Here is a 24347-nt window from a genome sequence, read left to right as displayed (position 1 = left end):
TTAGGTGACCTAGGTCACCTCGGTGGGTGAGAAGTGCCCTAACCACCCTATTTTGTTTGTGGCGGCTTGGTATGAGGGTGGTTGTCGAGGGTTTGGGCAACTTGGTCGTTCGGGTTAGGCGACCTAGGTCACTTTGGTAAGCGAGAAGTGCCCTAACCCCCGTTCTTGTTTGTGGCGGCTAGGTATGAGAGTGGTCATCGGGGGGTTTGGGCGACTTGTTCGTCCAGGTTAGGCGACCTAGGTCACCTGAGTAGGTGAGAAGTGATCTAATCACAAAGGTTTTGTTTGTGGCGGCTTGGTATGAGGGTGGTCGTTGGGGGTTTGGGTGACTTGGCCGCCCATGTTAGGCGACCTAAGTCACTCGGGTGGATGAGAAGTGCCCTAACTTACTATTCATGTTTGTGGTAGCTAGGTATGATGGTGGTTGTTAGGTGTTTGGGTGACTTGGTCGTCCGGGTTAGGCGACCTAGGTCACCTCGGTAGGCAAGAAGTGCCCTAACCCCCCGTTTTTGTTTGTGGTGGCTTTGTATGAGGGTGGTCGTCGGGGGTTTGGGAGACTTGGCCGTCTGGCTTAGGTCACCTAGGTCGCTGGGGTGTGCGAGGAGTGCTCTAATCACCCCATTCTTGTTTCTGGCGGCTTGGTACGAGGGTAGATCGTCGGGGGTTTGGGTGACTTGGTCGTCCGGGTTAGGCGACCTAGGTATGAGGGTGACCGTCGAGGGTTTGTGGCGGCTTGGTATGAGGGTACTTAATATTATGCAGTATTTTGCCTATTTATTTCTCTCTATATTGCCTACAAAAAATAATCTATCTAATTTTGTTATAGATGGTACAGTATTGCCTAAGAAGATCCATGACGAAAATTTTGCAGTATTTTTCCTGCTTGAGTTGCCTATTGAACACCGAAAAAATACTAAAAAGTTTGGGGATACAACTACGTGTTGCATATTAATGAACACAAATATTACACTATTACCTAAGAACACAATCAATGGCAAAATTATGTAGTATTTTGGCTACTTATCCCTGTCTGTATTGCCTACAAAAACAACCTCTCTAATTTGGTTGCCTTCTTTTGAAAATCTGGGGTGTGTTCCGAAACTAATGTGGAAACAAGGATGACGCAGCCCTTGTCAAACCCCAAGCTCGAACCCCCTTAACTGTTGCATCTCTAGAAACCCCATCTTGAAAGGAGAAGAAGGATTTGCCCATGGATGTTAGTAGCTAGCCCTCCGCCCGCTTCCCACCACCACCCACGCTATGACGAAAAAACTGTGCAAGCTAAGGCGTCGGAAAACTAACCTCCGGAGGTAGATGCAGCAGAGAATCTCCATCTCTAGTCGTCCGCCGCCTCCTCCAACCAACGGCTCCACCACCTCTATCTGCTTCCTCTCCCCCCTTCGGGTGCATGACTCCTCTCCCTAGGCGAATTATTGGAGCCTCGTCTCCCGTATGTGGTGCTCACTTCACTGGTCCATCGTCTCCGCCGCTTATCCTAAAATTGTTGCCTACAACATCCGACAAACATGATGTTAAATGAGTTGCCTATGTAATATATTTAAATGTGAAAAAGGCTAGGTATGAGAGTGGTCGTCTCCGGTTTGGGCGACTTGGTCGTCCGGGTTAGGCGACCTAGGTCATCTCGGTAGGCGAGAAGTGCGCTAACCACACCGTTCTTGTTTCTGACAGCTAGGTATGAGAGTGGTCGTCGGGGGTTTGGGCGACTTGGTCGTCCGGGTTAGGCGACCTAGGTTACCTCGGTAGGCGAGAAGTGCCCTAGCCACCCCGTTCTTGTCTCCGACAACTAGGTATGAGAGTGGTCGTCGGGGGTTTGGGCGACTTGGTCGTCCGGGTTAGGCGACCTAGGTCACCTCGATAGGCGAGAAGTACCCTAACCATCCCGTTTTTGTTTGTGGGGGCTTGGTATGAGGGTGGTCGTCGGGGGTTTGGGCGACTTGGACGTCCGTGTTAGGCTACCTAGGTCGCTGGGGTGGGCGAGAAGTGCCCTAACTCCCGTTCTTGTTTGTGGCGGATAGGTATGAGGGTGGTCGTCGGGGGTTTGGGTGACTTGGTCATTCGGGTTAGGCGACCTAGGTCACTTCGGTAGGCGAGAAGTTCCCTAACCCCGTTCTTGTTTATGTCGGCTAGGTATGAGAGTGGTCATCGGGGGTTTGGGCGACTTGTTAGTCCGGGTTAGGCGACCTAGGTCACCTTGGTAGGTGAGAAGTGCCCTAACCACCCTGTTTTGGTTGTGGCGGCTTGGTATGAGGTTGGTCGTCGGGGGTTTCACTACTAGGAAAAGGGCTATAGATAATATAGACACTAATGGCGCACCAGACAAGTGGTGCGCCACTACTATATAGCAGTGGCGCACCATGTGCAGGTGCGCCATTAGTGTGATGGACACTAATGGCGCACCACACACACGGTGCGCCACTACTAACAAATTTTTTTCTTTTCCAAAAATACTAATGGCGCACCGGGGCAGAGTGCGTCATTACTAGTTTAGTTAGTAATGGCGCACCACTCACCCAGTGCGCCACTACTATTTTTTTTTTGCAAAAACTACTAATGACACACCATCAGCTGGTGCGCCATTAGTAAGCGTTACCAAGCCCTACCGAGAGTCCTCTCTCCCAATCCCCACCCACCCGGCGCCATTTCTCCCAATCTCGAGCGCACAGCAATGGCGGACTCGTCGCCCATGGCCGCCCGAGCCCCCCCCCCCCCCCCGCCTGCTAAAAGGAAGAAGGAGGATCCAACCCCTCTCCAAACCTCGCCGTTTCTTCCCACCATGGCGGCCGCAGGCTGGTCTGGCCTCCCGCCCGACCTCGTCCGCCGTGTCGCTGACTCCCTCCTCGCCACCAACGACCTCGACTGCTACATGCACCTCCGCGCCGCCTGCCTTGGCTGGCGCGCCGCCACCGAGGGCCCCAAGGCTAAGGGCAGCGGCGGCTCCGATCGCCGCGCCGGTGGATCCTCCTCGACGAGGTCTTCCAGAGCGAGGGTGAAGAGATGCTCCTGGTCAACGCCAACACCGTCCGCTTCCTCCGTAGAAGTGACTACTCCGGCGAGCGGACCCAGTGAGTAGTCCGCTCTGCCGCATCCGAGATCCCCAATTCCCCGATCCACCTCATGTCTACTTGCTTGGCTGCAGGGACGCCATTGTGGCTTGGATCAGCAAGAAGCTGGGCCCTGCGGTGCAGAACCTCACCGCCGTCGACGAGGCCAAGAAGATCATCAACGGCGACGACATGGCCGTGCTCGCATACCTCCACCACCTCTCGGTACACTACGCAATGCACCTTCTCCAAATTTAAGCAAAGTCAACCAACCCACCCCAAAATTGATTCGATTGCAAACCCACTCATGTTACCCAGCTTGACCAAAGAATACAGTGACTGATGGGGTTATAGTCCTAGGGTAGGGTCATAGGCCTGCCCTAAAGGTCCAACCCAAGGACTACCCCTCACAAGGGACAAGGCCCTTAGTCAGTTCCGACTGAACTCAGGAGTTCCATTCATCCAGTCGGTAACAGATCCTCGACCGTCCAGTCGGAGATTAGCATTCGAAGTTTATCAAACTAACCGACTGGATTCCACTCTGTGCATCGTAACCCCCTTGGAGGGAAACGGTCATACGTTTCCATATGCCTTAATTAGCATTTAAGACGTACGTTACCTGTAACATAGACATTTATTCGCCACTACTCCACCCTTGTGCACCGAACCGTTGTGGAGGGCAGCACACTCTATATAAGCCACCCTCCCCCACTGGTGCAGGGGTTAGCAATTCACTGTATTCGATATTCCACTCGACAACAAGCTCCCTGAGCACTGAGATGTAGGGCTATTACCTCCACCGTAGAGGGGCCTGAACTCATACAACCTCGCCGTAGCTAAGGCTCTTCCCATCCCTTTCGTACCCTACACATCTACTATCAGGCTTATACCCACGACAGTTGGCGCCCACCGTGGGGCAGGCGTCTAAGCGACTTCCGACGAGTTTGCGACTACATCACTTCGTCATGTCGTCCGGTGGAGATTCGAGCATGGGTCACGAGATCCTCTTCGGCGCTCTCTCCTTCATCGTCGACGATTCGGCATGGCTTCGGGACGCCCCTCTCGACGTAGAGGCGCTTCCCCGTCGCGGGGCTACGCACTTCCGTGCCGGCGCCCGCAGCATTATTCTTCTCCAATAGTCGGCTCCGGTGTCGACCTACACCGTGGTCACGTGCTGCAACAAGCGGTCCCGCCGTCCGCGGCTCCAGCGTTGGGTGCAACACGCCCAGGCGCGCCAGAACGCGTCTTCACAAGTGGCGGTTCTAGAGTCAGTTGTGGTTGCCCCGCCGTCCCAGCGCTCGGGCTCGGTTCCGACTGAGTTTCCTGCCGAGTACGCGGGTCGCGGGCCTGCAGCAGAAGTACACATGGCCAATTCCCATGAAGATCCCCGTCAAGCTGGCCGGAACGAGCACGAGATCGGCGAAACTTCCGGCGCGCGTCGTCCGCCTCGCCGTTCTGCCAGTCGGCACACTCGGCGGAGCAACTTGGAGCTGTTCCGCACACCCCTCCTCAACTTGGCCGCGGCTGCCAAGATAGCCGATTCCCTTCAGCCGACTGATTCAGAGGCTGGCAGGGGGATCGAGCAAATCTGCGCCCTGTTGCACACGACGCAGCAGCAAAATTCGGCGGTCTCCCAGTCGCACAACAGGATCTACAATAGTTCTGTTCATGCAAATACGCATCGGTCAGTTCATAGCCCTGGTTCTCATCAGCGACACAGAGGAGGTAGTCGTTCCATAAATCCCGAAGATCGTCGCCATTCACGCACCCCTCCGCGGGGTGGGCCCTACGGGCCTCGACATCATGATGATCGACGTTCAGTCGGCGGCACTTACGACCCAAGGCTCGACGCGAGAGGGCATATCGCCCAGCGGAGGGTCGACAGGGGCCGAGCCCACCGCGATGGTTACGATATTGACCGTCCGAGTGGAAGCAGGACCATCGTTTCTGGTCCCGAGTGTTTCAGTCGAGCCATCCGTTCGGCTGACATCCCTCCCAACTTCCGATTGGCGACGGGAATTAGCAAGTTTACAGGAGAGTCCAAGCTAGAAACGTGGCTGGATGATTGCCGAGTAGCAGTCCAGATCAGAGGAGGAGACGACCATGTCCCCATGAAGCACCTCCCTCTGATGCTCGACGGCTCGGCGCGAGCGTGGCTGAACCAGTTGGCCCCCTCAAGCATCTACAGCTGGGCAGATCTGGCCCGAGTGTTCATCAGGACCTTCGAAGGGACGTGCAAGCGCCCTGCTGGCCTCGTGGAGCTCCAGCACTGCGTCCAGAAGCAGAATGAGCCCCTGCGTGATTTCATTCAGCGCTGGACAACTCTCTACCACATGGTGGAGAACGTCACGGAGCATCAAGCAGTCTGCGCCTTCAAGGCAGGCGTGCGGTACAGGGATCTGTACCCGAAGTTCGGCCGAACAGGCGACATCTCCATGAGCAAGATGATGGAGATAGCAACACGCTATGCAAATGGCGAAGAAGAGGACCACATCCGAAGCGGCAATCACAAAACAGTCGCCGATGGAGATGGGGGTAACACTCGGAAGCAGAAGCAGAAAGCTCCGTCTACTCCACAGGCAGAAGCTGCAGCCGTAGCCAATGCCAAGTTCAAGGGCAAAGGGAAGGCTCAGTTCACCCCCAAGAAGAAGCAGTTCAATAACCCCATCCTGGACCAGCCAATTCCGGTTCATATGAAGATGGATGAAGAGGGCAACCCCATATATGCGAAGCATACCACTCGACAGTCCCGCCTCCTGATCCAAGGGTTCAGCGAAGGGCAACCGAGTGAGAAGGACAATGAACAGGATGAGGAGGATAAGGAGGATCCGTTCCCCCAAGTCGATGCAACACTGATGATTTTCGCTGACGTCGAGAGCAAGAGTCGACTGAAGCTGGTGAACAGGGAGGTGAACATGGCCACCCCTACCAACCCCAAGTTCCTCAAATGGTCCCAGACTGCGATCACCTTTGACCAGTCAGATCATCCAGCACACGTACCCACCCTAGGGAACCAGGCTCTGGTCGTCGACCCGGTGGTGGAAGGAGTCCGACTGCGCAAAGTCCTCATGGACGGCGGCAGTGGCTTGAACATCATGTATGCCGACACTCTCAAGGGGATGGGCATTCCGATGTCCAAACTCAGCGAGAGCAGCATGCAGTTCCATGGAGTCGTCCCTGGACGAAAGGCCAAGTCACTCGGCCAGATCGCGTTGGACGTCGCTTTCGGCTCCGACAAGAACTTCCGCAAGGAAAAGCTGACGTTCGAAGTGGTCGACTTCCAGAGCGTGTACCACGCAATTCTGGGCTGCCCAGCGTATGCACGTTTCATGGCCCGTTCATGTTACGTATACCTGAAGCTGAAAATGCCAGGCCCGAAGGGTGTGATCACCATCACAGGCAATCGGCAGTGGGCCGAAGAGTGTCTGCAGCAGGGATCAAGAATCGCCGACCAGCAGATGGCCGTCCTCGAGCTTGACGAGTACATGAAAACAGTCGACCCTGCTGACTTGATGCGTTCGAAGAAGCTAGCTTTGGAGTCTGCATTCCAGTCGGCGGGAGAGACGAAGAAGGTCAGTATCCACCCGACGGACGCCACTGCTGCCCCGACGAACATCTCCACCACCCTCGATCCTAAATAGGAAGCTGAGCTCACCCAATTCCTCCGTGAGAACTGGGACATCTTCGCATGGAAACCCTCTGACATGCCAGGTGTACCCAGGGAGTTGGCTGAGCACCGACTGCATGTGGACCCCACCGCTCGGCCTGTCCGAGAACGCCTGCGTCGGTCCGCCGCGCACAAGAGGAAGGCAATCGGAGAAGAGGTAGCCAAGCTTTTGGCAGCCAACTTCATTCGCGAGGTTCACCACTCCGAGTGGCTCGCCAATGTTGTCATGGTTCCCCAGAAGGACAAGTCGCTCCGAATGTGCATCGACTTCAAGCATCTCCCGCATCGATCAAATCGTCGATTCGACTGCGGGTTGCGAGCGTTTATAATTTCTTGATGCCTACTCGGGCTATCATCAGATCCGTCTGTATGGCCCCGATGAATTAAAAACAGCCTTCATCACCCCATTCGGGTGCTTCTGCTACATCATTATGCCATTTGGTATGAAGAATGCAGGAGCTACCTTTATGCGCATGATCCAAAAATGCCTCCTCGACCAGATCGGTCGGAATGTGGAGGCGTATATGGATGATATCTTAGTCAAGTCACGCAAAGGTTCCGACCTGGTGACTGACTTGGCAGAAACATTCGCCAACCTTCGTAGGTACAATATCAAGCTCAACCCCGCCAAATGTTCATTCGGTGTTCCCAGCGGGAAGTTACTCGGTTTCTTCGTTTCCGAACGAGGGGTCGATGTCAACCCCGAAAAGATCGGGACCATCGTCCGAATGGAGAGGCCGGTTAGAATACACGATGTTCAACGTCTCACAGGTTGCCTAGCGGCTTTGAGCAGGTTCATCAGTCGACTCGGCAATAAATCACTTCCTATGTACCGACTCATGAAGAAACCAGATACTTTCAAGTGGACAGACGAAGCCCAAGTCGCATTCGACGACCTCAAAGTCCTACTTTCCACCCAGCCGGTTCTTACTGCTCCGCTCAGTAAAGAGCCCTTTCTTCTGTATATCGCGGCTACAAATCAAGTCGTCAGCACTGTTCTTACAGTCGAACGAGAAGAAGAAGGCAAAGCATACAAAGTTCAGCGGCCAGTGTATTACGTCTCCGAAGTCCTGACTCCTTCCAAGCAGAGGTATCCCCACTATCAAAAACTTATCTACGGGATTTACATGACTGCGAAGAAGGTGGCACATTATTTCCAAGACCACTCGGTGTGTGTCGTTTCTGATGCTCCGTTGTCGGAAATCCTCCACAATCGAGACGCATCAGGCCGAGTGGCGAAGTGGGCAATGGAGATGTTGTACTGCGATATCAAGTTCGAGGCCAAAAAAGCTATTAAGTCTCAAGCTCTGGCTGACTTCATAGCAGAATGGGTAGAACAACAGCAACCGACCCACATCTACTCGACTCATTGGACAATGTTCTTCGATGGGTCCAAGATGTTGAATGGCTCTGGCGCTGGCGTCGTTATCGTATCGCCAAAGGGCAATAAACTCAAATATGTGCTGCAGATACACTTTGATTCCTCCAACAATGAGGCAGAGTACGAAGCTCTCCTTTATGGACTGCGTATGGCCATCGCACTCGGCGTTCGTCGCCTGATGGTCTATGGCGATTCGGATTTGGTGGTTAATCAAGTGATGAAAGAGTGGGACGTCAGGAACCCCACCATGACCACATACTGCAATGCAGTGAGGAAGCTTGAGAAGAAGTTTGAAGGTCTAGAACTCCACCATGTTCCGCAACTGAAGAACCAAGCAGCTGATGAGTTGGCAAAACTCGGATCCACTCGGAGACCAGTCCCGAGTGACGTGTGCCTCGAGCACCTCCACCTTCCCTCAGTCAAAGAAGATCCTTTCACAGAGGAACCAGCATAGCCAAAGAGCTCGACTGATCCGACTGAAGTCGACGCACCTGCTGTGGTTGATCTGATCATGGAGATTCTTGCTGTCATCCCCGATTGGACTGTGCCGATCATTGCATATATCCTAAGGCAGGAATTACCAGAAGACGAAGTCTAGGCCAGGCAGATAGTCCGCAGGTCGAAGTCGTTCACTGTCATTGATGGCCAGTTGTACAAGGAAAGCGTTTCAGGCGTTCTTCAATGATGCATCTCCCCAGAGGAGGGACAGTTAATCATGGAAGATATTCACTCAGGAACCTGCGGTCATCGCGCCTCTTCGAGGGCGATCGTCGCCAAAGCATTCAGAGCTAGTTTCTTCTGGTTTCAGGCAAACGAAATGGCTAAAGATATGGTCGACCGATGTGAAGGCTGTGAGTTCTACTCCAACAAGTCCCACAAGCCAACATCTGCATTGAAGACAATCCCTCTTGTGTGCCCATTTGCAGTATGGGGATTAGATACAGTCGGCCCATTCAGGACATGACAAGGAGGATACACACATTTGTTGGTGGTAGTCGACAAGTTCACAAAATGGATTGAAGCCAAGCCCGTCAAGAAGCTCGACGCCCTAACAGCCATCAAGTTTGTCAGGGACATCATCTCCAGATTCGGTGTACCTCACAGCATAATCACGGACAACGGGACAAACTTTGACTCGGACAGATTCAAAGGTTTCTGTGCAAGCCAAGGTATCCGAGTGGATTTTGCTTCCGTGGCGCATCCTCAATCCAATGGACAAGCAGAGCGGGCGAATGGACTTATTCTGCAAGGTTTGAAGCCCCGACTCCTGCGAGAGGTGGGACATGCCGCTGGCGCATGGGTCACCGAACTACCTTCAGTGCTTTGGGGTCTCCGCACAACCCCGAACAGATCTACAGGGCGATCACCGTTCTTCCTCGTTTACGGAGCAGAAGCAGTCGTTTCGAGTGACTTGCTTCACAATGCTCCACGAGTCGAACTCTTTTCCGAAGCTGAAGCAGAACAAGCAAGGCAAGATGGAGTGGACCTTCTAGAGGAGGAACGCGAGATGGCACTGACTCGCTCAACCATTTATCAACAAGATCTGCGGAGCTTTCACGCACGCCACGTCAGGAGTCGCACGTTCCAAGCAGGCGACCTGGTGCTCCGAGTGGATCAGCAAAGACCTCACAAGCTGGCTCCTGCCTGGGAAGGACCCTTCATCATCTCCAAGGTGCTGAACAACGGAGCATACAGACTCTACAACATCGACAGGGAGACAGACGAGCCGCGAGCATGGAACGGAGATCTCCTGAAGCGCTTCTACACGTGACCGTCGACTGAAGCGATGTAAAGAACAAGTATTGATGAAATAATATAAAGCAGATTGAGCTTTTGCAGATTCAGAATTCTTCCGCGGTCACAGACTCCGGTCTAAAAAAAAAACACTTAGCTGCGATCCAGAATCGCCTAAGTTCTAACTTTCTCCGAGTGTGCACTAAACGTCGCACTCGAGGACTTAGCTGTGATCCAGAATCACCTAAGTACTAACTTTCTCCGAGTGTGCACTTAACGTCACGCTCGGGGACTTAGCTGCGATCCAGAATCGCCTAAGTACTAACTTTCTCCGAGTGTGCACTAAACGTCACGCTCGGGGACTTAGCTGCGATCCAGAATTGCCTAAGTTATAACTTTCTCCGAGTGTGCACTAAACGCCGCACTCGGGGACTTAGCTGCGATCCAGAATCGCCTAAGTACTAACTTTCTCCGAGTGTGCACTAAACGTCGCACTCGGGGACTTAGCTGCGATCCAGAATCGCCTAAGTACTAACTTTCTCCGAGTGTGCACTAAACGTCACACTCGGGGACTTAGCTGCGATCCAGAATCGCCTAAGTACTAACTTCCTCCGAGTGTGCACTAAACGTCGCACTCGAGGACTCAGCTGCGATCCAGAATCGCCTAAGCAATAACTTTCTCCGAGCGTGCACTGAACGTCACACTCGGGGACTTAGCTGCGATCGAGAATCGCCTAAGTAATAACTTTCTCCGAGCGTGCACTACTCGTCACACTCGAAGACTTAACTGCGATCAAGAATCGCTGAAATGGGAAAGCTTCCCGCGACTGTATCCTACAGATACACTCGGGGACTCAGCAGACCCTCATTGAGGCTCATGTGGATGTCAAGACAACTGACAATTACATGAGTAACAACTCGCTCCAAGTGCAGCATGTCCGTCGCACTCGGGGACTTAGCTGCGATCAAGAATCGCCTAAGTACTCTATTTCCTTCGAGTGTATCCTATAGATCCACTCGGGGACTCAGCAGACCCTCATTGAGACTCATGTGGATGTCAAGACAACTGACAATTACATGAGTAGCAGACCCTCATTGAGGCTCATGTGGATGTCAAGACAACTCACATGGGTAACAACTCGCTCCGAGTGCGGCATATCTGTTGCACTCGAAGACTTAGCCGCGATCATGAATAGCCTAAGTACTCTATTACCCTAGAGTGTATCCTACAGATCCACTCGGTGACTTGGCAGACCCTCAAAGAGATTCACACAGATGTCAAGGAAACTGCCAATTACATGCTCCGCATGTTTGCCATTGGCTTCACCAAGAAACGCCAAACAAAACTCGAGCCAAAATTGCAACAGAAGAGCAAACGATTTGATTCAAATTCGAAGTTCACCTAAAGATGGTTCACTTGGTGCGGATCAAGCTTACCCGCACCGAACCAAGAATGTGACGGCCAACAGAAGTGGCCAAGGTTTCTTACAACCAACACTCGGCATACCGAGGTAAAAGTTTTCTTACGCGTCGTCCGGATTGGCACCAGGACTGGAGGGCTCCACGAATGTGTCCAAGTCGATCCCGTCGGCGATGTGGGTGGCACTCTCAAGGAAGGTTTCCATGAAGTCTTCGAATCGAAGTTTCTTCGTGTTGGCGACCTTCAACGCTTTCAGCTTCTCCTCGCGCACCTCCTTGCAATGCACTCGGACCAGGGACAGAGCAACGTCTGCACCACAGCGAGCCGCAAATTTCTTCCATGACTGCACCCGGTTTGGGACCTCCTCTAGTCGAGTCATGAAGTTTTCCATCTCATGCCACGACTCATCTTCCGGCCAAAGCTCCTTGTCGATCTGGCCGACGACTTCTCTCAGTCGACAGATGAAAGGACCAACTTTGCCCACGCGAATGTGCGCTGCGAGCAGATCTCGATTGGCGTCCTCGCCGAGTGGAATGTTCTCGCAAATCGACCGCTCCACGTCAGCCGCTTCAGCTTCAGCGTCCATGCAAAAATCTGCAAACATAGGACAAGCAAACAATAAGCGCCGAGTGTAGCGCACGTACCACAAGCACTCGGAAAAACAGGACTTACCACCCAGACGCGTCATCATCTGCCGAGCCTAGTCACCGACGTATTTCTCCTGCGCTATACACCGCTTGTTCAGCACATTCATTTGCCCCATCAGATCAGACCTTTGTGCCTTCATCTTCTCAACTTCAGCAGTCAGTGCCTTGTTCGCTTCACGAGCTTGCTCCAACGACTTCTCTCGTTCCACCAGAACCTCCTTCATACCAGCCATTGCAATCAGTGCTGCATCTAGCTCACCGGCAAACTGAACCTTTTCCGCCCTAAGAGTCTCGTATGTTGTCCCCATCTCACAAGTTTTCTGCCAGCCAGCACCAAGAGACGATAAGACAAATCCAACACTAAAAAGACTAAGTTCTTCAGACCCCTGCCGACGCAAGCAGTCGACAGTGGTCTCGGGGACTACACCCAGTGGGTTCACTCAGAGTGACCCCACTGGCATGAAACTCAAACAGGTCCGCCCTATTGAGATACATGACAACACATACGCCTACAAGGCTAATACTACCCGACTAAAGTAAAATTACTCTCGGGGACTCTTACAGTAGGTGCACTCCGAGTGCCCCAACTGCTAGCAGTCGACCATATTATTTACGGATCTGACCACGAAAAGACAACTGCCAGTGCAAGCACTCGACAGAAGTCTCGGGGACTACACCCACTGGGTTCACTCAGAGTGAACCCATTGCAAACATCATACGGTATCCGAGCACACCCAGTGGGTTACAAGAGAAAAGTAAATACTTACTAGCCCACTTACTCGGATATTGTCCCGCAGCTCCAAGCTCCGCTGGTACAAGGATGCGATGGAGTCGTACGCCTTCTTGGCTTCTCCCGCCATCAGCTCCGCCTGCACCATGGCCCCCTTGGCCGCTCCCACCTGATCCTCCGGGAGGCGCTGGACGTTGAACCCGACATTTGACGGACCTGGCATTGTTGGAAGCTCCTTGGGCATCCCAAGGCCCGCTCCAGTCGGTTCAGCAGCCACCAGCGCCTCCTCAGTCGGCGGCATCACCTCAGTCAGCGGCACGTCCGCGACGAGAGCAGTAACTGGAGGGACAACCTCAAGGACAGGCTCCGCAGCTTGCTCAGGTATCCCCTGGTCACCCTCATCCACATAAATCACCCCTGCCAGACCGAACGACGCGAGATCTCAGGAAAAGAAAGGGGCAAGACCGAAGACAGAATTCGCGATGCGATAATATAAAACTTTTGGAATCGCTACAACGCACCTGGCTGGGACGAGACGACGTTGTCCGCGTCCATGGGATCATCCTCCTAGCGCGCCAGAGAGGTGGCAGAGGTGGCAACCCTGTCCAGTGAAATTCATTCGACCATCAAACAGGAGTTCAATCAAATATCAGAAGAAGAACAATGCACTTACGTTGAGGTGACGGGAACAGCGACCCTCATCCGCGGCAAAGCCTTCCGAGGTTTAGATCCGCTCGGGTTAGCCACCTTGGAAGGCTGACCTGCAGGCTCAGCAGCAATGTCCCTGGTCCTCTTGGTGCTCCGAGCACTCGGGACCACGGGAGCAGTGGGCGGAGCAGTCGAGGATGCTGGAGGGGCCGAGGGAACTGCAGGTTCATGTCGGCGCTTGGTTCGGTGCTCCAGCAGCGGGGGCGGCGAGTCTTGCTCTTCGTCTTCCTCCTCCTCCTCACTAGACTCTTCCACCGTTTCCCCGCTGTCGGAGACATACTCGGCGCTCTCCACGCTGCCCTCCTGGCTGCCCTCCTCTTCCTCCTCGGCCGGGTTCCCGTTCGAGACAGGAGAAAACCAGTTGGTCCACTTCTGCATAGAATACAGTCGACGACATCAGACGCCAGTCAGAGATTCAAGAAAGCAATGAAACTAAGACAGATACGTGCACTCGACAAATGGTACTCACCTGGTTCGGAGGGGGATTGTCCGCGCATAAAGCCCTCACTCGCTGAGACCCTCTGGGGTTCTCACATGCGCCTGTGATCTGGAGCACCCACGACGCCACCTTCTCCTCGGTCACGCCCAAGACGTTGGTCCGAGTGGAGTCTTCGGGCCCCATGTAGTGCCACATGGCGTGGTCGCGAGCCTGCAGTGGTTGTATGCGCCGACCGAGGAAAATCTCCAGCAAATCTATGCCGGTGACTCCCCTTCTGACGACATCTACGAGTGCGTCGACCAGAGGCTGGATGTCGACATTCTCCGCCTTCGTGAGCGCAAGCTGCTTAGGCGGAGCGGGTCGATCTAAGATAAAGGGAGGCAGCCCTGTCGTGGCGTTCGGGCAGGCAACGTCCTGGCAGTAGAACCACGTCGACTGCCAGTTCCTAACCGACTCCATCAGCTGAAGGGCAGGATAACTACTCCTACTCTTCTTCTGGAAACCTAAGCCTCCGTAGAGCTGGAGAAGGTGTGTCTTATCATCCGACTGGTGAAGTCGTTTGATAGTTTGAGATCTAGCAGAGAAAATATGTTTGAACAGCCCCCAATGGGAAGGACAGCCGATGAAGCACTCGCACAGGACTATGAAAGCAGAGAGATGGGCTATAGCATTCGGAGGAAAGTGGTTAAGCTGCGCCCCGAAGTGGTTCATAATGCCTTTGAAGAAAGGATGCGGGGGCAGAGAGAAACCTCGATATACGTGGCTGAGCAGCAGGACGCGCTCCCCCTCCCGGGGTGCCGGCTCGATCTCATTCTCTGTCGGCAGTCTCCACGACTTGTGCACGATCATCCCGTGCTCCACCAGCTACAGCAGATCCCCCTCCGTCATCGTGGAGGGGAGGAAGTCCCCCTGGATCCACCCCGCCGGCAACGCTCGCTGCCGCCGCTGAGCAGGAGCCGCCGCCTTCCCCTTCTTCTTCTTCGCCTCCAGCTTGCTGGTCTGTCCCTTGGTCATGGCGGAAGCTGCGGGTCCGCGAAGGAGAAGGAAAAGGAGGAAGCTTGGGTGCGCAGGGGAAGGCGAGAGGAGCGGAGGAAGCAAAGGCAAGAGATCCAGCGAGCGTAACGAGAAAACCCTCGCCGCTGGGGTTTAAGTAAGGTTCCAACTGTGTCACTGGCAGGTGGCCCCGAAACCTTATCCCCCGACCAACCACGGCGTTATCAGTGGAGAAGATGAAGGCGCGAGAATCGAGGCATCAGGCGCTACGCGAGCGCGATGGCGTCATCCCCGCTGAGCGCGCGGTAACCGAAATTTGAGGATCCCGGAAAATCCGCCGCTGTTAGTTGACTGGTCACGTCAGAAGATGCCGCGGATGCACTCGGTTTCCGACAGTTTGTTTCGCAACTACTTCCACTCGGATCATTGATCAGAGAAGATAAAATGGATTGAGGCAAGCAACGCCAAAGTCACATCCGTTCCAGTCGGATCCAAACTTCGAGCATCGCTTCGTCGTTCCAACTCCAATCCATTCGGGGACTAATGATGGGGTTATAGTCTTAGGGTAGGGTCATAGGCCTGCCCTAAAGGTCCAACCCAAGGACTACCCCTCACAAGGGACAAGGCCCTTAGTCAGTTCCGACTGAACTCAGGAGTTCCATTCATCCAGTCGGTAACAGATCCTCGACCGTCCAGTCGGAGATTAGCATTCGGAGTTTATCAAACTAACCGACTGGATTTCACTCTGTGCATCGTAACCCCCCTGGAGGGAAACGGTCATACGTTTCCATATGCCTTGATTAGCATTTAAGATGTACGTTACCTGTAACGTAGACATTTATTCGCCACTACTCCACCCCTGTGCATCGAACCGTTGTGGAGGGCAGCGCACTCTATATAAGCCACCCTCCCCCACTGGTGCAGGGGTTAGCAATTCACTGTATTCGATATTCCACTCGACAACAAGCTCCCTGAGCACTGAGACGTAGGGCTATTACCTCCACCGTAGAGGGCCCTGAACTCATACAACCTCGCCATAGCTAAGGCTCTGCCCATCCCTTTCGTACCCTACACATCTACTGTTAGGCTTATACCCACGACAGTGACTGAATCGCAACCAAACAACTCATGTGGCCATGTTACCCGAAATTAGTTGATCACAGATACAATGCACCTGTTTTTCCAAGTTCCCCTGAATATTCTTGTTGCTTTCTTTCTAGATGAAATGTCAACCTTCCTGTTCGGTTTCCATGTGCTAAGAACGAATCTGGGATCCGCCGTATGTTCTCCAAACGCAGCAAAGTCAAGCAACCCAATTTGCTTAAATTGCAACCCATGTTACCCAAAATTCAATGCCTGAATTCAAACCAAAGCGCTCATCTGGCCATGTTACCAAAAAATTAGTTGACTGCAAATACAGTGCACCTGTTTCTCTGAATGCCCTTGTTCTTTTGCTTGCTCACTACTACAGTAGTAGATAACATGTCAACCTGCATGTTCCGTTGCCATGTGCTGAGAACGATCCCTAGATGTGCTCGTACGTTTAGCTATCGGACACTTACATAAAACATTGTGATAAAATCCTTAATTACACTATCATTGAATGTTATAGATGAGCTTGCTGCTGCTTCAAGGCTTGAATTGCAACAACCGTCCATGTGGACATGTTACCCTAGATTGATCCAAAATTACAATGCACCTGTTATGCCATGATTCCTTTGCTAACTACTACTTAGATAAAATGTCAACCCGCATGGTCTGTTACCATGTACTGAAAACAAATCCGAGATGCGCTTGTATTTTTAGCTATTCTGCGCTGCATATATACACTATGGTAATGAATCATTAAGATTACTCTGTCATCAAATGATATAGGGTGCGCACAGCGATGACCTTGCTGCTGCCTCAAGGCTGGAATATACTGCCAGCTTCTACCAGACTACCAGCCCCGATGTGGCCAAGCTTTTCCACATTGACCCGGAGGCAAAGCGCTCGTCGGTAGTCCTGCTCAAGAAAGAGGAGGAGAAGTTGACCGTCTTTGGTATCTTCACCCCCAAGTTGCTTTAGCTTTCACCACCAGCCTTTCATTTCCATTTCTACACACAATTTTGTTTGACCGTTAAATTCGACAATAATGTACCGTGTGTCTTGCAGATGGTGAGTTCAGAGTGTCTGCTATCGCTGAGTTTGTTTCGGCGAACAAAATCCCATTGATCACCACCCTCACACAGGAAACCGCCCCTGCGATTTTTGATAATCCGATCAAGAAGCAAGTATGTGATGCTGTATGCCATGGGGTTTTATTTTCATCATGTTCTCGGCCCATGTATTATTACTCCTTTGCTGATGTGCTGTATCCTAATTTCAAAATCAGATTTTGCTATTCGTTGTTGCAAAGGAGTCCTCGAAATTCCTGCCCATCTTGAAGGAAACAACAAAATCATTCAAGGGAAAGGTACTTTGTTCTGTTGATCGGACCAGTGTTTCATGAACTTTTTCCTTTGTCATGTTCCACGTTTTATACTCAAATCCAAGCCATCACTGGTGCTATATCTGATAAAAGAAAGAGTTCGTGTTTTATATTCCACGTTCGTTAGAGAGAAAAAATATCAAAATCATTTACTACACATTTATCTATAAAAAAGCCAATGTGAGATATCCCTATTTTATGATTTTATTATACATGGACGTTAAATAAGAGTCATATATGCTAACCGACCAAATTTCCAAAACAATTTTGTTAAAAGTATTGCAGTTTTGTGCAATGCACATGAATATATAAATGATGCCCTGTTAATGTACAGAACATTAACGTACAATCTAAGATAAGTTATTTTGCCTCGCTAAAGTATTTTCCCACCAAAGATTGTAGTTACCAGAAGCATTCAACTATTGCAGCACCCAAGATTGTTAGTGATTTCTCATCCACTATTCTTTTTGAACAAAAAAATGTTTCTTACATGGTTAAACAACCATATAACTTTGATGGATATACGTTGATGATTATTTAAAAGTATGCCTGGAATTAAATAACATACAAAGGGTTATATCAATATAATCTGGCAACTATACGATATATATATAATGAGGGCAGAATATATGCGTAGAAGACCCAATACAACGAATTTGCTTTTTTCACTCACAACCTTTTTTATCTTATCTAATTCTATTTTAGGCACCGTCAAATCCATGTGACGAGGGGCAACGACCTCGACTTCATGATAATAAATGTTAGTTTCTTGTATCGTTCGTATTTTTGATTTCTGCGACATAACCTGTTCCATATGGTGCTATATATCGTTCTATGTCTTAACTGATGCCAAGCCGTAAAACCTGAGAAGAAGAATTAGGCTGGGCAAAGTAATATGTATGTTGTACATGTAGTATTTGTGGAACTTCTAAACATCAGAAGTTTGGTTGCCAGTGTACATGCTTAGCCACGTTGATTTCGGAAAATTGCAACCATGCCTCACTATGCAGCTGTCTGCTACTCCCTCCGTTCCTAAATATAAGTTTTTTAAGAGGTTTCACTAGAAGACTACATACGGATGCATATAGACATACTTTAGAGTGTTGATTCACCCATCTTGTTTCGTATGTAGTCTCCTAGTGATATCTTTAAAGAATTATATTAAGGAACGGAGGGAGTACATGATTATTGCTGAATTTTCCGTATCCCACTTGTAAAATTGTATCCTCTGACTTCCCCTGTGCCTCCTGCTTGAGCAAATCCCCGGGCCTCTCTGCCTCACTCTCCCATGCTCATCCTCCTGCTTTAGGCCGTGCTGCCACTGCAGTCTATGGCGCTCCCCAACTGAGCAGTGGCTGCAGGGGCTTGAAGTACACCGATCCCTATGTTAAATTAGCCCCCTAATCTGAAGAAACCTGACCCAATCAATTTTTTTAATCCTAATTGGAATTTTGATATACGGTTCCTGTTTATTTATTTATTTGGTTAGTAGCTGATTGAAAGATGCTTGATACGTGTAGGTGAAAGTTTGGTTTCTGTTTCATTTTTTATACAAGTTTTCGGTGAAAGGTTTGTCCCCTCTTAGTTGAAATTGAAAGTATTTATTTGCACTAGTCTGAAGTTCTATCAGAACCTCCCAGTTTAAACTTTGAAGACTGGAAAAATCAATCGCAAGTTCCAGTAGATAGCATGCTTTGAAATTTTGAGACATGCAATTGAATGCTAGGGATGGAACATAGTCAATGTGGAGGGTTGGGATATGCATCTGCCAACCAAAGCTGCAGTCGTCCGCCAAATAGACTCTGTGCCTATATAGTGAAGTCTGAATGGCACATGCATGTTTTCCACATTTGGCATCTACTCCCTCCGTTCCTAAATATAAGATTCAGGCTCCAGCTGTAACATTTTTGGTGATGTAAACGTGCACATGCATGTTTTCCACATGTTGTAACCATCTTATAATATCTGAAGTCTATAGTCAATTCTATATAGTAATTGTTTTCACATTTTCAATTTGTTCATTTTTTGCAGTTTAATTCTCAGAGTTCTTCTATCTCTTCTCAAGGGGGCCTTGGGCTAGGGGTTCAGGGACCAGGTATCCCTTCTGCCTTCTCGTCTGAGCTACAACCTCATGAATCCCAAATTCTCGAGCAATGTAATGGCCATGCATTATTTCTAGTATACATAAAGTTGGAGGCTCATCGTGTTTGACTAGTTTTTCCTTTGCATTAAGAGTTTATCAATATGTGCAGACGCTGGGCAAACAAAAAGTGACGAGCAACAAGGCTTGGTCGATGATGCTGGTGTGGAGTTTGCTGCAACAACTGGACGGATTAAGCACACCAATGAAGATGAAATGAAGGCTCCTTACTCGGTACGGTCCAACTTTTTCATACATGCCTGCTCATGAAATAAGTGAAACAAGGTGCATACAATTAAGGACACCACAATTATCTCCGTGAATAATCAATAGCGTGGAGTTACTCACAATAATCTATGCGGCATTTCTTAGCTAGATTTCTTAGAAGGATATCGGGCTATTTTGCTCATATTTTAGAAAACTAATCATGTGTGATGGCCCATCTGTCTTGCAAAATAGACTTGAACTGGTCACGTCAGTTCCAATCTGCATCTCTTTTCATCTTGTAGGTTGCCACGCGGATGCTCTTTGGACTACGATATGGACATGAAGGCATTTGTTTTAGTGCCAAATATTACTTACTAATGCCCGCAAAGTATCGTTGTGTATTATATTTTCTATGGAGCTATGTATGTATGGATGCTATGGAACTATATGTATATATGGATGCTATGGAATTTTGGATGTATGGATGCTATGGAATTTTGATATATGGATCATGAAATTTGTTATGCAACTTTGCATATATGTTATGTGTTGTGGATCAGTAAAACTATTGGGCACATATTATGTATTATATATTTGATATATATGTTATGTGCTGTTGAATTTGTGGTTTTGAAACAAAGCATATATATGTCAGAATACCAGATACTAATGGAGTATAATGGGCTATACTAATGGCGCACTGCCTGGTGCAACACTAGTATATATGCCCTGGGAGGCATACTAATGGAGCACCATGGGCTATACTAATGGCGCACTGCCTGGTGGCTCCATTAGTCTATATGCCCTGGGAGGCATACTAATGGAGCACCATGGGCTATACTAATGGCGCACTGTCTGATGCGCCATTAGTATATATGCCCTGGAAGGCATACTAAAGGAGCACCATGGGCTATACTAATGGCGCACTGCCTGGTGCGTCATTAGTATACCAGATACTAATGGCGCACCTGTGGTGCGTCATTAGTACAAAATTCTAATGGCGTGATGCTAGTGGCGCACCTGTAGTGCGCCATTAGTAGCCAAAACAGGTGCACCACTAGCATGCCTTTTTTCTAGTAGTGTTTGGGCAAGTTGGTCGTTCGGGTTAGGCGACCTAGGTCACTTTGGTAGGCGAGAAGTGCCCTAACCCCCGTTCTTGTTTGTGGCGGCTAGGTATGAGAGCGGTCATCGGGGGTTTGGGCGACTTGTTCGTTCGGGTTAGGCGACCTAGGTCACCTGAGTAGGTGAGAAGTGCCCTAACCACCATATTTTGTTTGTGGCGGCTTGGTATGAGGGTGGTCGTTGGGGGTTTGGGCGACTTGGCCGCTCATGTTAGGCGACCTAGGTCGCTCGGGTGGGGGAGAAGTGCCCTAACCTACTGTTCATGTTTGTGGGAACTAGGTATGATGGTGGTCGTTAGGGGTTTGGGTGACTTGGTCATCCGGGTTAGGCGACCTAGGTCACCTCGGTAGGCGAGAAGTGCCCTAAACCGTTCGTTTTTGTTTGTGGTGGCTTTGTATGAGGGTGGTCGTCAGGGGGTTTGGGCGACTTGGCCGTCTGTGTTAGGTCACCTAGGTCACTGGGGTGGGCGAAAAGTGCTCTAACCACCCCGTTCTTGTTTCTGGCGGCTTGGTATGAGGGTAGATCGTCGGGGGTTTGGGTGACTTGGTCGTGAGGGTTAGGCGACCTAGGTATGAGGGTGGCCATCGAGGGTTTGTGGCGGCTTGGTATGAGGGTACTTAATATTATGCAGTATTTTGCCTATTTATTTCTCTCTATGTTGCCTACAAAAAATAATCTATCTAATTTTGTTATAGATGTTACAGTATATCCTAAGAAGATCCATGACAAAAATTATGTAGTATTTTTCCTGCTTGAGTTGCCTATTGAACACCGAAAAAATGCTAAAAAGTTTGGGGATACAACTACGTGTTGCATACTAATGAACACAAATATTACACTATTACCTAAGAACACAGAATCAATGGCAAAATTATGTAGTATTTTGGCTACTTATATCTTTCTGTATTGCCTACAAAAACAACCTCTCTAATTTGGTTGCCTTCTTTTGAAAATTGGGGGTGTGTTTTGAAACTCATGTGGAAACAAGGATGACGCAGCCCTCGTCAAACCCCAAGATTGAACGCCCTTAACTGTTGCATCTCTGGAAACCCCATCTTGAAAGGAGAAGAAGGATTTGCCCATGGATGTCAGTAGCTAGCCCTCCGCCCGCTCCCCACCACCACCCACGCGATGACGAAAAAACTGTGCAAGCTAAGGTGTCAGAAAACTAACCTCAAGAAGCAGATGCACCAGAGAATCTCCTTCTCTAGTCGTCCGCCGCCTCCTCCAACCAACGACTCCACCACCTCCTTCTGCTTCCTCTTCCCCCTTCGGGTGTGTGACCCCTCTCCTCGGTCGAATTGCTGGAGCCTCGCCTCCCGTATGTGGGGCTCACTTCACTGGTTCATCGTCTCCGCCGATTATCCCAAAATTGTTGCCTACAACATCCGACAAACATGATGTTAAATGAGTTGCCTATGTAATGTATTTAAATGTGAAAAAGGTTAGGTATGAGAGTGGTCGTCTCGGGTATGGGTGACTTGGTCGTCCGGGTTAGGCGATCTAGGTCACCTCGGTAGGCGAGAAGTGCCCTAACCACCCCGTTGTTGTTTCTGACGGCTAGGTATGAGAGTGGTCGTCGGGGGTTTGGGCGACTTGGTCGTCCGGGTTAGGCGACCTAGGTCACCTCGGTAGGCTAGAAGTACCCTAACCATCCCATTTTTGTTTGTGATGGCTTGGTATGAGGGTGGTCATCGGGGGTTTGGGCGACTTGGCCATCCGTGTTAGGCAACCTAGGTCGTTGGAGTGGGCGAGAAGTGCCCTAACTCCCGTTCTTGTTTGTGGCGGATAGGTATGAAGGTGGTCGTCGGGGGTTTGGGTGACTTGGTCATTCGGGTTAGGCGACCTAGGTCACTTCGGTAGCCGAGAAGTCCCTAACCCCTGTTCTTGTTTGTAGCGGCTAGGTATGAGAGTGGTCATCGGGGGTTTGGGTGACTTGTTAATCCGGTTTAGACGACCTAGGTCACCTTGGAAGGTGAGAAGTGCCCTAACCACCATATTTTGTTTCTGGCGGCTTGGTATGAGGGTGGTCGTTGGGGGTTTGGGCGACTTGGCCGTCCATGTTAGGCAACCTAGGTCGCTCGGGTGGGTGAGAAGTGCCATAACCTCGTGTTCATGTTTGTGGGGGCTAAGTATGATGGTGGTCGTTAGGGGTTTGGGTGACTTGGTCGTCCGGGTTAGGCGACCTAGGTCACCTCGGTAGGCCAAAAGTTACCTAACCCCCCATTTTTGTTTGTGGTGGCTTTGTATGAGGGTCGTCGTCGGGAGTTTGGGCGACTTAGTCGTTTGTGTTAGGTCACCTAGGTCACTCGGGTGGGCGAGAAGTGCTCTAATCTCCCCGTTCTTGTTTGTGGCGGCTTGGTATGAGGGTAGATCGTCGGGGTTTTTGGTGACTTGGTCGTCCGGGTTAGCCGACCTAGGTATGAGGGTGGCCGTCGAGGGTTTGTGAAGGCTTGGTATGAGGGTACTTCATATTGTGCAGTATTTTGCCTATTTATTTCTCTCTATATTGCCAACAAAAAGTAATCTATCTAATTTTGTTATAGATGTTACAGTATTGCCTAAGAAGATCCATGGCGAAAATTATAAAGTATTTTTCCTCCTTGAGTTGCCTATTGAGCACTGAAAAAATGCTGAAAACTTTGGGGATACAACTACGTGTTTCATAGTAATGAACACAAATATTACACTATTACCTAAGAACAAAGAATCAATGGCAAAATTATGTAGTATTTTGGCTACTTATCTCTGTTTGTATGGCCCTACAAAAACAACCTCTCTAATTTGGTTGCCTTGTTTTGAAAATCTGGGGTGTGTTTCGAAGATGATGTGGAAATGATACGTCCCAAACGTATCTATTATTTCTGCTTGTTCCATGATCTTTTGGGTGGCATTGTTATATGTTTTGCTACACTTTTATATCATTTTACACATATTTGGACCAACCTACTAACTCAGTGCACCCAGTGCCAGTTTCTGTATGCTGATGTCTATTTTGCAGGGGCTTTTACCCAATTTTCCGAAGCCCGAAAAATTCCAGGAAAAATATATAAAAAATCAGCGAAACAGGAGCTTCCGGATCACCGAAGATGGGCCAGAGGGGGCCAGGCGACCTGCTTTGGCCTATATTTAGAGTTTCGAGAGGAAACCCTTCAACAACTTCCAGAATCGCGAATTTCTCCATTGTCCCGCCGCCGCAGAGCTTCCGAGATCAGGAGCGTGAGGAGACCTCTTCCCGGCACCCTGCCGGAGGGAGGATTGACCTCCGGGAGCTTCTCCACCGCCATGGATGCTTCTCGGACGTGCCGTGAGTAGTCCTTCTTGGACCATGGGTCCATGACCAGTAGCTATGTGATGTCTTCTCTCCAATCTTGTGCTTCAATGTTTAGTCCTTGTGAGCTGCCCTACATGATCAAGGCATCTATGTAATTCTCTTGCTATTGCTATGCTCAGTTTGTTGGGATCAGATGGATTATGAGATTATGTTCAGATTGTTATGAGTTATATATTTTATTATCCTTTTATATTATGTTCCTTAGTGATTCATGCATGTTCTCTGTTGCTATTTATTGCTTTGGCAGAGTAGTAGATTGTAACTCTAAGAGGGAGCATTATGCATGATTGTGG

At 50.1% G+C, this 24347-nt stretch overlaps 2 long non-coding RNA genes across 2 annotated transcripts; both read left to right on the top strand.

The window, feature by feature from the left end:
- The first annotated feature begins 16635 nt into the window (after nucleotides 1–16635).
- On the top strand, nucleotides 16636–18101 carry LOC123446336. Its single transcript, XR_006631317.1, has 4 exons — nucleotides 16636–16822; nucleotides 16936–17054; nucleotides 17156–17236; nucleotides 17957–18101. It is a non-coding gene; the product is annotated as an uncharacterized LOC123446336 (long non-coding RNA).
- Nucleotides 18102–19273: 1172 nt separating this feature from the next.
- Nucleotides 19274–19993, top strand: LOC123446335. The gene is made up of 3 exons (XR_006631316.1): nucleotides 19274–19346; nucleotides 19504–19625; nucleotides 19901–19993. It is a non-coding gene; the product is annotated as an uncharacterized LOC123446335 (long non-coding RNA).
- Nucleotides 19994–24347: the final 4354 nt, after the last annotated feature.

The sequence above is a fragment of the Hordeum vulgare genome, chromosome 4H, assembly GCF_904849725.1.
Source record: "Hordeum vulgare subsp. vulgare chromosome 4H, MorexV3_pseudomolecules_assembly, whole genome shotgun sequence".
NCBI lineage: Eukaryota > Viridiplantae > Streptophyta > Magnoliopsida > Poales > Poaceae > Hordeum > Hordeum vulgare.
Note: the sequence above shows the minus strand (reverse complement) of the source record. Positions and strands in the feature narration are given on the sequence as shown.